Here is a 14613-nt window from a genome sequence, read left to right as displayed (position 1 = left end):
TTAAGGAAATGCTTACAAATATTGGGATCCTCCGGTTCTTGAATCACATTCAGCCTTTGTGAGGCCACATGCTTCTCCAGAAAGAGAAACCAGTTAGAGAAATCTGGAGAGAAACACCATGCTCAAGTGTCCCTGAGCAATCTCTTGGACTCCAATTTCCCCAGATGGTGAAGCCAGTAGCCTGCTCACTCAATAAACCTCAAATAAATTGTAGTCTAATATTTCCAAAAGTGTGAACCATCAACAACTGCGTCTGAATTTCCTGGTACACTTGTTGGAAGAGCTCATGCCTCACCAAGCCTGGACCTACTAAATTGGAACATCTAGGTTGGAAGCCAGAAATCAGTGTTGTTAACAAGTTCCCAGTGCTGCCCCTGTTCATTAACATCTCAGCATGCTGTGTAAGGGTGGGGTGGGGGATGCTCCCAGCTTGCAAGGAGAACCTCATTTATGTGAGACTAACTTCCATTTAAAACATTCAAAACCCATTACTGTTGCAAACTTTTCATTCCAATGTCTGGCTTTGTAGAAGAAGCTGGGGACCTAAAGTTTCAGCTTTCTTAAAATTGTACTCATTAAACAGCATGTTAATCATGGATCAGGGATTGCACATTATACAACCCATTAAGCTTTTGTATGCTCCTGGAAGACTGCAGATTGTGTAAAAGTACAAATGATCCAGCGGTTAAAATAATTGGCTATAATGAATCGCAAAATTAATTATGGATGACCACATTGCTTACCCAGTTGACCTAAGTCATTAGCAGATATAATGCATCGGGTAAAAGTAAGATGTATTTTGGCTTCTACAAAATGCTCCACAAGTATCCTCTGTAGTCCCAGGATCCAATTGCCTGCTCAGAGGATATATACAGTATATGTGAAGCCAACGGTGGTCCTCTAGAGAAAGATTAATTATGAATCCATGATAAGAACAAAATCTATTATGAGATCCTGGATTTATTGGAAAGCAGGGAGAAAACTGTTCACCCTTTACAGTAAAATGAACTCTCCTGTACCACCAAGATGTCTTCTGATTTAGCTCAGCAATGACTTACCAAATTAGTATTTCCACCTGTGTGTTCCATGGAGCGTCAACCTCAAGAGATGTTGGGGGGATTTGGAAGTGGGTGTGGAAGCAGAGCTTCTGGAGCAAAAATTTTTGGAAAACTCCACATTCTTGATTTCTCGACCACCTTTCAGAGAATCTCAATGTAAACTAGCCTGTTAAAGGTTCTGAGAGCCGAGAAGAAATTCAATTCAGTTCTGCCTTAGGGCATGTCCTTGGCTGCAGGCAGCAGGATGAGCTCTACCCACCCTAAGAAGAACAGGGAGTCAGAGAGAGGACATGGAGTAGCTCCCAGAATAGATGGACAACTGGAAAACCAAGGATGCCAGGCATAGAAAAACACCAAAACAATCTGTCTAGGGCACCACCATGGCGACTGTGAGTCATCTCATCTCTTCCTTGGACACTGAGTCGTTCCCCCAGATGAACCATCTCAGGAGGAAGCATTTAACAGACAAGCTTATGTAAGGGAAGCCTGTTCTCTGATTAATAGAGGCAGAGAACATTGTCATTTGCTCCATCAAATTCCTTAGGGGAGGCAATGAAAGCCCTCACTCCAGGATATGTATGTTCAGTAGTTCCCCCCTCCACTAGACTCACACACCAGTAACAATTTTCCAGCTCAATTATGCTAACCCAGCATTTCCCAAAATTATTCTACCACCATTTCTTCACATAACACCTATTAACAAAAAGCACTTTTGGAAATGGGGTAAATAATGGTAAATGGGGTACATGATTAACATGTATATGAGGTACCTGATTAATGTGTATCAAAATAAGTGCATCCCATTATTAGCATGGTTAATTTTGAAGGTATACCGAGCTGTCCTTCAGGTTTCCAATAGTATTCTGAATAGGTCAACCCAGGGAAGGGATAGGTTCTGAGGCAAGTTACTCTAAATGTTCCTGTTTCCCCATTTTTTAATAATCTACATGGATTTGGTTAAAATAGTTTCCAAGAGCAGCCTTAATGAGCAGAAATTAACAAGAGAGCAACCTTCTGTCTCCGGGCATGGTGAAAGGAGTCAGTACCACATGGTCTCAGTAACAATGGGCAAGAGGGTGATTTTGTTGTTATTCTCTCCGTTGATACAACTAAAATACTCTGTAGGGCACTATATTTCACAGTTTGTTTCCACCCACCTTACCTCTTTGATAGCAAAAGCTCCAGGCTGACAGTTCTTACGTGAGCCCAGGGTTCTCTGAACTCCGACACGCAGACCTGCCTTCCCCTTGCTCAGCAGCAGGCTGCCTCCTTGAGTCACTGCCTAGAAGTGTCTCTGACTAGGACCTGTCACCAGCACAAAACCACATGCGGGGTCTTATGTGATGCTAACCAAGAGAAACCATGAGGCTCTCTGCCCCTGTAGCATCAAGGCTCTGTTGTTTGTGTCTTCCGTTTTCCCACAGTTTGGAGTCCAGAGTATTCACAATCAAATTAATCCCCAGAGAGTAAATGAGCTCAATGTAGGGGAAATGAGGACCAGTAGGGATGCAGCTGGTCCGCACATGACACAGAGAGAGGAGCAAAGCTGAGCCTCAACAGGCCTGGATGTTAGAGAGTCATGCAGCTGCTTATAGCTCCAAGAAGAGAGAGAGGGTCAGCATATCAGTTCTGCCTTAACAGTGTCTAAAAGAGGCTATGTCAGCTCCTGCCTGCTTCTGCCTCTGCCCAGCCCATGTCAGGCACTAAAAGCCTGACCCTTGCAGGCCCAGCTGTGCCCAGCACAGTGAGCACCTGGTCAGGCAGCACACTAACTATTTCTACTCACCAATGAGCAGGGCCCAGATGGATACCCATACATTGGGCTAGAGATCTAACAGTGAACCTGACTAGTCAGCCAGGTTATTGCCAGGTATTTGCTGCTTCCACTCCAATTTCCCAACTAGATGAGACACAGGTCCCATGACCCTGGTCTCTAGGGTTGGCCTATTTTTCCTATACCTTCTTGTTAGATTTGGCTGTACCTAGTAGAAAACCAAGAACAAGGAAGCTTAAAAAACAAAAGATTTGTTTCTTTGTGTAAAAGAAATCCAAGAGCAAGGGGTACAATGCTGATAAAACTCATCAAGGAACTTGAAAAAGACAGGAGAAAAACTCTTACTATTCTGTATGTCAAGGACTCCCATGATCCACAACAGCTGCACCCCCGCATCCACATATAAGCAGTAGGAAGGAGAAAGGAGGGAAGGCACAGGGACTTTCTCCAGCTCTCTATACATTTTTAACAGAAACTTTCCAGAATTCCATCATAATTTTCATTTCAAGAGAGGCTGGGGAACATACTTTTATTGTTGGATACATTACCACCCCCAATAATATAGGAATTCTATTTGTGTATCGGTTAGAATTAAGTTCATTCTAACATAGGCAGTCCAGGGCTGGTTAGGTGTTTCCCTTAACCTTGTAGTTTTTCTATCCTCACCCTGGGACTTGTATAGTGTTTTAATCAGCTTGGACTGCTATAATAGAATACCATTCCCTGGGTGGCTTAGATAGCAGACACTTGTTTCTCACAATTCTAGAAACTGGGAAGTCCAAATCAATGTGCTAACAGCTTTGTTTCTTCGTGAGGGCTCTCCCTGGCTTGCAGACAGCCACCGTCTCACTGTGTGCTCACATGACCTTCTCTTTGTGTGTGCACAGAGAGTCCCGGTGTCTATTCCTCTCCTTAGAAGGACACTCTCAGAAGGTCCTTTAGACCTAATTACCTCTCAAAGGCCCCGCCTCCTAATACCATCACATTGGGGGGAGACTTTTGTTGGGGGGAAGGCAGGGAACAGAAATATTCAGTTCATGACACATTTCTTAGCCTATAATGGCTGGTTCTGTTCCAGCCTTCACATCTATAATCTAACTAGCTAGAAAAAAGAAAGCTTGGAGATTTGAAAGGTATTTCCCGAAAGTTCCATGTATCACTGTGCTTGCCTCCCATTAGTCACATGGCCACACCTAGCTAAATGGAAGGCTGAGAAAGAAATTTTGGGTGGCCAGATAGTAGTTGGGAATTCCTATTCTTAAAGATGGGGAAATCCGTATTAGAGAGACAAGTATCAATTTCTGTCACCACTTGTAAGACAGAATGGATGTTGGATAAGCAATTAATAATATCTACCATAACCTCCCTAATTGCATTGGGACACCTACGAATGCTGAGACTGGCTTTGGTTGATAAACGCTATCATCACTCTGACCCCTGAGGTCTGATTCCTCTTGGATTGGACTAGATTTTGTTGGCTCCTCTTGGACTTGAAACGGTGGTGTCACCCTAGAGTTGGCCAATCATTCCATTCTAACTATCCCCTTCCCTTCCCTAACCTTGTCTAAGGACTCCCAGCACATTTTACATTGCAGGCTTAGCCAGTTTTAATAAAGAACCAAAAGATTGTTGGTTAGTTTAAAATTCTGTTTACCCATTTCTCATCATGAAATAGAGATAGTCTCATTGAAGTGCCTCTTTTTAAACTGGCCTTTTGACAGAATCAGATGCTTTTGCATTTAGAAACAGAAGCATGTGAATGAATGAAAGAATGATTGAAGAAGTGAGTTTTGGGCTGCAACTCAACTCCTGGGCTTTTTATACTTGTCTTCTGCATGATAATGTGGGAAGAAACTCACCAGTTTTAACCAACAAAAATCTCAAGTTCAGCCCACCATCTTGAAATAAAATACTAGCCAATGAATATTTTTAAATAGGTGTGCTGTGAGTAATAGTTATTTTGTCACATTTAGGGAAATTGTGTAGAAGTTTAGATGTGATAAATGTGTCTGCTGGTCCTGCATAAAGTCAACAGATCTCAGCGTGCTAGACTTGGGGAAGGTTAGAATGCCACCGTCATGGCCCCCAAGTACACATCCCCGAGCACATGTACCAGGGAGAATACTGACTCCACATTACAAAAATGTGGGTTTGGAATCCAGCTTTAGTGCTTTTAAAACTTTGTGGCCGTAGACAAGTTTCTTCATTCCTAAGTGTCTTAGATTTTTCTTCTCTCTAATCAAGATACCATCATTGTGTTGTTTGAAGATCAAGTGACCACATATGAGGAAGAAGCTAGAACTATGTGTGGCCCACAAAACACAGTCAGTAAAGGTTCTTTCAATCTGAATTTATGGAGAGAAAACATTCAGTGCTATATTCATTAAATACAGCACACATTGCTCTTTTTAATGGACTTTTTAAAAACCTCATTCTGAATATCCCATTTTAGAAAAACAAACTAAATATTTTTTAAAGTTCTATAGCCAGTATAGTAATTAGTAGCTTGAACTAGTCAGTTATTTTTCATTAAAAAATATAAACGCTTGTATTGGAAATTATACCCATAAAGTCCATTTAGTTTTACAACTTAATTACGTGTAATAAAACTTTGCTGCCACATTTAACAGGTAATAACTGAATTCTTTGTAAACAAAAGCAATATTTGCCTGGAAGTGAACCCTAAGTTGAGAAAGAAAAAAGAACTCCCTTAAAATATTTCCTTAGTGTTTATTTTTCAGAAAGGTCAACTCAGCTAATGCAAGGGTTTACTTAATGTCTTATTTGTGTTATCTCAGTATTTTTAGTAAAACAAATTTGTTACTATGGTGTTCAGTTTTAGCATTACCACGAAATGGGCCAATATCAGGAAGGCCAGACTAACTGCGAGTTTTACAATAACAAATTTTTGTCCATTGAGTTTCTACATTGGTTAAAACACTTTTTAAAATTCAGAGAAAAGCTGGGGAAGATGAGTATTTTAGATAGATTAATCTCTTACTATATTCTGGAGGATTTTTTCACTTTCTTTCATAATAAACCCAAAAAAGAAAATGAATCTACTCAAGTGCTGAAATATATTACTTTTAATCTTAATATACTTCAGAGTGAAATATTACCAGAATTTCTACCTTATTGAATGTGTTTCTGCATAAAATAAAATATTCTTTAAAGTTCTCAATAAAAATCCATAAGACACCATTAGGTCCTTAAAATATATTTCATATGAAATATTTACAACTCATAACTTCAGAAGGTGTCAACATACATATGCATGAGCAATAATACAGACTTCTTGGGTGATTATCTGAAATTCAATTTGGCTCTACAACTATTTATTGGCTGGTGTATAATCACAGATAACAAATTTATATAATGAATGAGATCCACACTTCACAAGACACCAGATTTGCATCACCAACTATCATTTGTGGAGCTCCCTACTACATAGGCAGCCTTATGGTAGGTTCCAGGGGTACAAAGGCTTATAAAATACAGTCCCAGCCTCAAAAACTTTGTTATATTATTCTTAATGTTGATAATGCCAGCATGTTACATTTGTGTAGTGCTTTTAAATTAACCAAATATACTAATATTCATTATTTCACTTAATATCTTCAATATTACCCTCAATATCTTTATAAGGCAAGTTGTTTAACAAGTAAAACCATTTTCATTTTACAGACTATGTGAGCCTCAGCAATTAGGCAACCTGCCCAGGGTCATGAAGCTAGGCTGGTGGCAAAAGTCGGATTCAAACTGCATTTGTATCTTAGGACTTTTCTACTCTTAATAAACATCTTCAAAACACTTATTTAAGAAGTCCAATCATATTTATAATATTTCTAAAACACCAGTGCAGTATGATAGGCACAGAGGCCAAATAGATCTGGACCCCCTCTGCACAGGCTTCAAGGAGAAGGTGAATCTGAACTGGCTGAGAAAGATGGTTAAGACACAGAAAAGCAGGGAGGAACCAGGAAGGCATTGTAGGTAGGATAAGCTTGATCCAAAATATTTTGGTTGAACTACCACACTCTCTGGAGCACAATAAGCTGAAGGTTATTCATATTTTGCTCATCCTTCATCCCCTGATGCCTAGCACAGGCCCCCTGGGCTTTGTAGAGTGTAAACAATCTACAGCACCCTGACCTCTTTCCAGAACAGGTCCTCAGGACATGTTTGGTGAATGAAGAGATGGAAAAATGAGTGAATTAGAATAATGAAAGAACAAACATTTGCTCAAGGATTGGAAAATCACAAGGATTGAAGATTTGGAAATCCCACCACATTCCTGAATGAATCTGTTAATTCATTCATTTATGCATGCATTCCTTTATACATGAATTATTTGTGTGTGTGTGTGTGTGTGTGTGTGTGTGTGTGTTGTGCGTGTTCCACAACTAGGGATGGTTTTGTCCCCTGGGGAATAAATATCTAGGGATATTTTTTTGGTTGTCACGACTGGAGAAATACTACAGGCATCTACTAAGAAGCCTAGGATATTGGTAAACATCCTGCAATGCACAGGACAACCCCCTAAAACAAAGAATGATCCAATCCATAATGTCAGTGGTGCTGATGTTACAAAACCTTGCTTTATAACAACTAGGAGTAAAGACTTTGGTCTGGTAATGTCGATAGATATTTCAAATAAGTGAACAGATTAATCATTATTAATTAATTATTAGAAATAATTATTATAAAATGTGGTAAGTACCATGGGAAAAAAAGAGAGAAATACCATAAAAAAAAGTTGGGAAATTCTGGATGCCTTATTGCTTCTGAGGAGGAAAGGATAACTGGTCATTTCCAAAGAACAGTATCCTGGAAAATCCTAGGCAAATTAATTACAAACCCAAATGCTCCAGAAATCCAAGATAAATTAGGTGTCTTTATGGGAAAAAAATTTGGTGCCTACAAAATTGCTCTGCTATTTTCTCTCTCACATATGAATCACCCCCAACATAAAGAAATTAAAAATAAATAGGATAGTGTTTGAGACTCAAGACTACTATTTTCTTTAAAATGCAAAGGCAATTTTTGAAAACTAGAAAATTATTTGGGTTTTTAAAAATATCCTCCCTTTCTTGGTGGAATCAGCCCTTGTGATTCTGGGAGACTGCTAATCATAGGCCGTCTTACCTGCTCCACAGGAGTAACCACCCGACACAAGCTGGACCAATCAGACTCCCCTCTGGGCACTCAGAAGGCAGGTCAATGAAGCACATTCGTTTGATGTCAAATCCTAGAGAACTTGTCTATGCATTCCTGCCACCATGATCCCCAGGGATTCTGTGACACTTGCTTTCCATTGACCTTGTTTTTCTTTTTCTTAAAGATATTGTTTATTTATTTTTAGAGAAAGAGAGGGAGAGAAACATCCATGTGTGAGAAAAACATTAATTGGCACACCCCCAACCAGGAACCTGGCCTGCAACCCAGACACGTGTTCTGACGGGAATCGAACTGGCAACCTTTTGGTTTTCAGGATGATGTCCAGCCCACTGAGCCATGCCAGTCAGGGCATCCATGGACCTTGTTATTCATCTATCCTTTGCTCCTGGGGAAATTCCAGCATTCTCCTGATAACTCCCTTTCTCCATAGTTGTTATCTTTGCTTGAACCAAAAAACCATACCTAATATAGTTTGATATTTTGTTTTAGGAAAGGACAGTGGCTCTGAGAGGAAATGCAAAAGAGCCAGAGCTTTCTTTTTTCCAATTACTCAACCATTCTTTCATCCCCAGCACCAATCATACCTGTCCTTGAAGTCTTCTTTGACAGTTTCCATGCAGAGTCACATACACAAATATTGTTGCCTGAAATGACCACTATTTATTTCACATGCATTATCTTTTACTGTTAGTAACTTTACCAAGACTGCAAGGGCCTCTGAAGCCAAGATCATACTTAGTATTTCTTCCTGCTTTTCACATTGACAAGTGAATATTCAATTAAAAATTGTTAAATGAATAACTGTAAAAGCCAGTCTCCAAGATGCCTCCATTAATTCTCACCTGTCGGTGTTCATGTGCTTGTGTTATCCTCTATCACAGTGAATAGGACTGACTGTATATCTAGTAGGATATTATGTAAATGAAGGTTCATGGCTTCTAAAGCCAGATCCATAAAAGACAGTTGAGTTCCTGCCTTACTCTGTCTTAGGTCATTCTGTTTGGGAGAAGTTAGCTACTGTGTCATAAAGACACTCTAGTAGCTTTAGGGAAATGTCCACTTGGTAGAAAATTAAATCTTCTGCCCATAGCAGCACTTAATTGTCATTGTGAATCATCTCAGCACTGAATCCTCCAGCCCCAGTAAGGCTTCTGATGACTGCTGCTCTGGGTGTCATTTTGACTTGAACCTCACAAGAAACCCTGAGCTAGGACCACTCAGCTAAGCCACTTCCAAATTTGTGACACACAGAAACTGTAAGGTAATAGATTTGGTTGTCTTAAGGAACTAAGTTTTGGGGTAATTTGACGCACAGCAATAGATAACTAACAATAAAACTGGTTCCCTCCTAGGAGAAACACAAACCTCATTTTTATATGAACTGTAAAAATGAAGATGAGGAGACAAATTTATCTATTTCCTTGAAGAAACAGTTTCTATAAATGAAGCCACTTCAATATATGATGACTTAGTTTGGCTTAGAGGATGAAGACAAAAATAAAAATTTACATATTTTACCCGTTGTAACTCTTAACATATCAAATACTTAACAATACAGTACCTTTTTAGGTACTTAGCTAGTAAGAGAAGAACAGGGTGGATTTCTCATAGAAAAGCCTTCTTCTGAAAGAAGTTAGAAAAAGGATGAAAAGTGTGGTCACCAGATTTTTTGAACCCCAGATTAGAAAATATGGTTGACTTCTTTTTTTCTTATTTTTTCAATTAAAGTTTATGTTCAATATTGTTTTCTATTAGTTTCAGGTGTATTACATAGTGGTTAGACAATCATGTCCTTTACCCAGCGATCCTCCCCTGCATTTCCAGTACCCATCGACACACCAGGCACCGCACGTATTTATCCCCTTTGTGTTCCTCTCCCCCACAATCACCCCACTGCTGTCTCTTCCAGTGGGTCCTTTTTCCTTTTCACTCCATCCCTCCACCCCTAACCACTGCCTGTCCCCCAGAGCTGTCAGCCTGCTCTCTGCCTATGAGTCTGTCTCTACTTTATTGTTAACTCAGTTTGCAGAACTCTTTTTTTTTTCTTTTGCCACCACTAAAAGTAGTAATACAGGGTCTGGCAGAAGTGAGGCTTGCTTGAGTATGGCAGGCAGGGCACGTGAGTGTCTTGCACAAGATGGACAGCAGTTTGAACATGTCACCTAAAATGTCACACAGTGTTCTTGCGTGTAATATTGCTGTTACAGAATTACATGTTTATGACTTTGTAATAAAAAGGGGTGTTCTGTAGTTTGATAGTTAGAAAAAGGCAAATAATTTAGTGGTTAGGAACAAGGACTCTGAATTCAGACTTTCTGTGTGAAAACTCAGCCTTGGTGATTTCTGAGGTGAATAACTTATGAAATCACTTAACATCTCTGTGCATTAGTTTTCTCATCTGAAAAAAAAGAATAATAAAAGATCCCATCTCTCAAAGTTGCTGTGGAGAATAAATGAAATGGTATATGTAGAACTCTCAGAACAGGCTCTGGCACATAGTAAGTGCTCAACAAATGTTAGTTGTTGAAATTAGTCCATTAGCTAGCTGAGTAATTAGTTCGGGATGATAATTATGCCCTCCAAATACTCCTCTTAAATGTGTGCCCAATAGTTCCATAATTACAAAACCCATCTACTCTCACAAAGACCTCTAAGAGATAATACTCTGCAAAGGAGGCAGTAAGTCTTGATACATTGTTAATATTATTGTTGAGTGAGTCTAGTTGCCTTCTTTGACTTTCTCAGTAAACAAAGATCAACTGAGCAGACAAACTCTCCCAACCAGGAACAATTAGAAAAGTTGGATAATATATGAAAATGAAAAAAACTTTTCTAAAAGAAGTTGTTATTTAAATACAGTTGTCTCCATTTTCACCCCACCAGAGCCCCCTAACCCCACTCATCCCCACCTCCTACCCTCCAACCTACCCCCTATGATTTTGTCCATGGGTCCTTTATACATGTTCCCTGATGACCCTTCCCCTACTTTCCCCCATTATCCCCTTCCCTCCTCCCTTCTGGTTACTGTTAGTCTGTTCTTTATTTCAATGTCTCTGTTCATATTTTGCCTGCTTGTTTGTTTTGTTGATCAGGCTCCACTTATAGGTCAGATCATATGGTATTTGTCTTTCACTGCCTGGCTTATTTCACTTAGCATAATGCTCTCCAGTTCCATCCATGTTGTCACTAAGGGTAGGAGTTCCTTTCTTTCTGCTACATAGCATTCCATTGTGTAAATGTACCATAGATTTTTTATCCATTCATTTACTGGTGGGCATTTAGGTTGCTTCCAGCACTTGGCTATTATAAATTGTGCTGCTATGAACATTGGGGTGCATAGGTTCTTTTGAACCAGTATTGCAGGGTTTTAGGGTATAATCCCAGCAGTGGAATTGCCAGGTCAAAAGGCAGTTCCATTTTTTAGTTTTCTGAGGAAATTCCATACTGTTTTTCACAGTAGCTGGACCAGTCTGCATTCCACCAACAGTGCACGAGGGTTCCCTTTTCTCCACAACCTTGCCAGCACTTGTTGTTCGTTGATTTGTTTATGATGGCCATTCTGACCAGTGTGAAGTGGTATCTCATTGTGGTTTTAATTTGCCTCTCTCTGATGGCTAGTGATGCTGAGCATTGTTTCATGTGTCTCTGGATGTTCTGTATGTCCTCTTTGGAGAATGCTCAGGTCCTTTGCCCATTTCTTAATTGGGTTGTCTGTCTTCCTGGAGTGGAGTCATGTGAGTTCTTTATGATTTTGGAGATCAAACTGTTGTCTGAGGTATCATTGGCAAATATATTTTCCCACACAGTTGGTTCCCTTTTCATTTTGCTGATTTTTTTTTAGCCATACAGAAGCTTTTTATTTTGATGTAGTCCCATTTCTTTATTCTTTCTTTTCTGTCCATTGCTAGTTTCAGTCCAATGGGTAAAGATTTTAGAGGTTGTTATTCCCATCCTCCTTCATGTAGGGACAGGTAGTTTCTAATTCGTATTCCAGGAACGGTTATGTATTTGTCAGGTAGGTTTTGAATGTCATCAGTGCAGCATATGTCAGAAGCATTTGAGCCAATGGTTTTATTCCCGGGTATTGCACCATCTCAAAGTTACAAGCTGAATAATGTTGCTTATTTATGATATCTACCTGCTTTTTTTAAGGGATTACTTAAATCTCAGGTTTTTAAGCATTAACTCTTTTTTAAAAAATATTATTTGTTTATTTTTAGAGAGAGGGGAGGGGAGGGGGAGAGAGAGGGAGAGAAATATCAATGTGCAGTTGCCTCTTGCTTGCAACACACTGGGGACCTGGACTGCAACCCAGGCACATGCCCTGACTGGGAATGGAACTGGCGACCCTTAGGTTTGCAGGCCAGCACTCAGTCCACTGAGTCACACCAGCTGGGCATTTTGTTTTGTTGTGAAGTCAATTGTCAATCTTTTGTTGTTCCTTTGAAGTAACATGACTTTTTTTCCTGGGAGCTTTTGAGAATATTTGTTTTTCTTTGTTTTTTAGCAGTTTTAGAACAATATATTCAAGGGCTTTTTTTGTTGGTGTAGGTATTTAAGTTGCTTGGGGTTCACAGTGTTTCTTGAGTCTGTGCTTTCATGTCTTTTGTCAATTCTGAATACTTTTTTGCTTATTTCTTCACATATTTCTTCTGCTTATTCTCTCCTCATCTTCTAGGATTTGATTACACACACATTCATTAGAACTTTTCACTCTGTCCTGTGTGTCTCAAACTTTTATATATATTCGATACTTTCTCCTTTTTGTCATTCTGGATATTTTATACTGATCTATCTTCTTATTCACCTCTCTTCATCTTTCTCTAATTTTCTGTTTAAAACACCTGATGGGTTTTAATTTTATTTACTGTGTTTTTAGTTCTAGGATGTCCATTTTATTTATTTATTTATTTTTTGGTAGATTTCAGGTCTCTGTTAACATTCTTCATCCTGACCTCTCTTTTATCGAATATATTGATCATTGTCATTTTAAAGTCTATGTATATCTGGCCATGTTGATCCTGTATCACCAACAAGTTCTATTTTGTTGACTGTATTTTTTTCTCAGTTTCTCGGTCTTGTCTCTTGAAGCAGCTGATAACTTTTGATTGAATGCTGAACATTTTTAATAAAAATGCCCCCAGGGAAGATTTAGTTTCTAGCAGTCATTGAGAGTAGAAGTAACTTGCATTAATCCAATTAGGGATTAAACTGGTTACAGGCTTGCTTTCAGTCTTCACCAGGTCCAGTCAACCCTCTAATTGCCCTTACTCCTAAAAAATAGTGCTTTAGCAGTTTGATCAAAATGCCTGAGGTAATACCAGCTGCCCTTCTCCTTTGTTTTTCTGAACTTTATTTTTATCTCCCCCGTGTCCTAAACCAATCATTTATTTTGTTTTGCTCCTCAGCCCCTTCTCTGCTGTTTTCGGCTCAGCTCTCTGCTTCTGAGTCCGGTCAGCAAACACCTCAAGGGGGAGAGTGGATCAAACACGAGGCTCATCTTCTCTCCTCTATGCTTCCTTTTAATCTGCAATCTTGGTCTCATATCCTGAGTGACCTGGTGGTCATGAACCTCAATTTCTGTCTCCTAGTCCCATGAGACTATCAAAATCTCCACTCAGCAACTCTCTTTTTGTTGGCTTTTTACTTGGCTCTCAGCTTCTCTGCCCAAGCTATGGCAATTAGCAAATCAGCAAATGCCTGAAGTGGGGAATAATGTAGAAGTTGCACTTTATCTCATAAATATATCCCTTTTCTCTGAGACTTTGGTGCCTCTGGTCCTTTCTGCTTCATTGCTATCTAGTGCCTTCAAAAGAATTTTTTTCCAGAAGTAAAATGAAAAGGGAACCAACTGTGTGGGAAAATATATTTGCCAATGATACCTCAGACAAGGGTTTAAAAATTTATGTATCTCTAAAATACATAAAGAACTCACATGACTCCACTCCAGGAAGACAGACAACCCAATTAAGAAATGGGCAAAGGACATGAACAGACACTTCTCCAAGGAGGACATACAGAGGGCCCAAAGACATATATGAAAGGATGGATACTCAGTATCACTAGCCATCAGAGAGAGGCAAATTAAAACCACAATGAGATACCACTTCACACTGGTCAGAATGGCCATCATAAACAAATCAACGAACAACAAGTGCTGGCAAGGTTGTGGAGAAAAGGGAACCCTCGTGCACTGTTGGTGGAATGCAGACTGGTCCAGCCACTGTGAAAAACAGTATGGAATTTCCTCAGAAAACTAAAAATGGAACTGCCTTTTGACCTGGCAATTCCACTGCTGGGATTATACCCTAAAACCCTGCAATACTGGTTCAAAAGAACCTATGCACCCCAATGTTCATAGCAGCACAATTTATAATAGCCAAGTGCTGGAAGCAACCTAAATGCCCACCAGTAAATGAATGGATAAAAAATCTATGGTACATTTACACAATGGAATGCTATGTAGCAGAAAGAAAGGAACTCCTACCCTTAGTGACAACATGGATGGAACTGGAGAGCATTATGCTAAGTGAAATAAGCCAGGCAGTGAAAGACAAATACCATATGATCTGACCTATAAGTGGAGCCTGATCAACAAAACAA

This window comes from Phyllostomus hastatus, unplaced genomic scaffold (assembly GCF_019186645.2).
Source record: "Phyllostomus hastatus isolate PE091 unplaced genomic scaffold, TTU_PhHast_1.1 phas_contig_38, whole genome shotgun sequence".
Classification (NCBI taxonomy): Eukaryota; Metazoa; Chordata; class Mammalia; order Chiroptera; family Phyllostomidae; genus Phyllostomus; species Phyllostomus hastatus.
Note: the sequence above shows the minus strand (reverse complement) of the source record.